Raw genomic sequence first — 2,551 nt, forward strand, 5'->3', positions numbered from 1 at the left:
TTCTATCCATCTATCTATCTATCTCTTTATCTCTCTCTCTCTCTCTATCTATCTATCTATCTATCTATCTATCTATCTATCTATCTATCTATCTATCTATCTATCTATCTATCTATCTATCTATCTATCTATCTATCTATCAATCCATCCTATCTATCTATCCATCCTATCTGATCACAACAAACTCTGACAACTAGTCCAGGTGGTCAACAGTCTCTTTGCCGTGGTTGTAGTTGATATAATTAAAAAAATATTTTTGGCTTTCTTTTCCTTCAAAATTCCCTGAACCATTCAGTCAACAAGTGCGTTTTGTTAAAGTTCTCACTGCACGTCTTCACGTCTGCAGGCGCAGGCTGTGAGCCTCGGCTGGATTGGGCAGCGTCTTCGGAGTCCACCGTCGTCACAACGGTCGGCCGCCCCCGACAGCGGAGCTCCTCCCCGACGTTCGGCAGCAGTTGCACTCGCTCACTCGCCGGCGGAGAACCTCCAGTAACCGCGGCAACGTTGGCCAGAACATTTTATTATTTAACTAATTCGGGGGCTCAACTCATTAATAACCAATTGTTTGTCATTAATAGTCAATTGTTAATAAATTCTAATGTTCATTTGGTTCCCTCTCGCTCTCTCTACACATCATTTGAATTTGGTACAAATAATGAAGTAGTTAAGACATCCGCCAAACCCCTAAAGTGAAATTCCTCTAAGCTCCAGCACAACCGCACGTATTCCTTTGCACACGTGCACGGCTGGCGCGTGTGAACGTATGTGCGTGTACTTACACACGTCTGAAAAGGCACAGCAAAAGGCAAAGCAAAATTTAGCAAATGGCAGCCAATGTCACCCCGGAAGCAGAAACGCTACTGGGATGACCCCAGCATAATCAGAAGGTTCTTATCTTGGCGCCACCTGGAGGATTAGGGCTGTTCACACTCTCAACACTAATTTTATACTTTGGCTGCGTAGTGCACTCGTCACACAATAGTTTCATTCGGTAATCATTGAAAAATGCACGAAAACACATCAGGTTTACAATGCATCAAAAATCATGATTTAGAATGGGACTCATAAACTCTCACTGCACAGTATAAGTCTGTGGGCTGATGTAAGCAGACACACGTACACAGCCTGAAAGTCTTGAGTGCGCGTGAACGTCCGTGCATGTGCACGTGCACGCACGCACATGCACGCGCACACATTCATATCCACACATGAACATTTGATAAGTACTCTTACTTCACTAAAACACTCTTTGTCATAACTGTCCCATTCATCTCACAAACACACACGCACACACACGCTCACGCGCTCGCGCACGCACGCACGCGCGTACGTTTCTTGTCAATCACAATACAGCTTTTTCTGCATGGAGCGCCACTCCCACAGCGCATACACCAGCCAAAGTAATGAGATCTCATTTGCATACAGCATTTTCATTTTCCAATATGAGCGCGTGTTTTCACTTGCACACGCGCGCACGGCTGAGGCACGTGTACGTGAGTGTATATTCCTGTATGTGCACGCACGCACACACACAACAAATCGACTCACGCAAACTCATGCCACAAGCACATACGTCATCTCGAAGCAAAATCATTAGTTGTCCTTTAGCGCCACATGGTGGATTAAGGCTGTTAACACTCTAAACTCCAATTTTCGATTTTCACGGTTTAGTAGACCCGTCACACAATGTACTCATCGGGTATTCATTGAAAATGCACGAAAACACACCAGGTTTACAGTAAGTCCAAAATCATGCTGTATAATGGGAGTCAATGGGACAAAAAATGGCAAAATACGTCCTGCGTAGTTAAAACAATGAAACCAGATAACTCATGCAGGACTCATTTTAAAAATGACAGCATGGTGCCATTTTGAACTTCGGCATGTTCTGACCATCTGGGTGAAAGTTCAGCTCCCTCGTGTTATTTTTTTTATGCTTTGGCTTTGATGTAAAATTCTTTGATCTGAAATATCCAAGAAATGGTCAAATACCGCAGGAGGGTTAAACCGGTGGAAGAGTGAGGCATCATCCAGTGTGAATGTGTGCGTATGTGTCGACACGTGTCTCGCAGATGAGCCGTGACTGAAGAAGCTGTGTGTGCGAAAGAGGTTGTCCTTGGTGAGTAGGACAACTCATACTTACCTGGCAGGGGAGATACCATGATCAAGAAGGTGGTTCACCCAGGGTGAGGCTCAGCCATTGCACTCTGGCTGTGCTGACCTCTGCGAATTCCCCAAATGTGGGAATCTCGACTGCACAATTTCTGGTAGTGGGGGACTGCGTTCGCGCTATCCCCTGATAACTTTGTCAAAATCAACACACCTGTCAATTTCTTCTTCTTCTTCTTCATGATGCGCATCGTAGGATACATCTGTCACATAGTAATTGTGGCATAACCATTTTGTCAAACGGACCCTCAGGCCCCGCCGGATGCCCGTTTTTTGGGCCGGGGGGTGGTTGGTGTCGGCTGACAAATTTTTAAAAAATAGCTGGACTAAGCAAGTGGCTTTTAGTCGGGCCCACTAATCGGCCCTCATGGGTGTGACGTGC

The 2,551-nt window shown here is 45.4% G+C and overlaps 1 non-coding gene across 1 annotated transcript; it reads left to right on the top strand.

Moving 5' to 3' along the window:
- The first annotated feature begins 2,135 nt into the window (after positions 1-2,135).
- LOC147145301 (U1 spliceosomal RNA) lies at positions 2,136-2,299 on the top strand. Its single transcript, XR_015087601.1, has one exon. It is a non-coding gene; the product is annotated as a U1 spliceosomal RNA (small nuclear RNA).
- The last annotated feature ends 252 nt before the right edge of the window (positions 2,300-2,551 follow it).

The sequence above is a fragment of the Filicampus tigris genome, chromosome 7 (assembly GCF_054856515.1).
Source record: "Filicampus tigris isolate MCC_2025a chromosome 7, RoL_Ftig_1.0, whole genome shotgun sequence".
Taxonomy (NCBI): Eukaryota; Metazoa; Chordata; class Actinopteri; order Syngnathiformes; family Syngnathidae; genus Filicampus; species Filicampus tigris.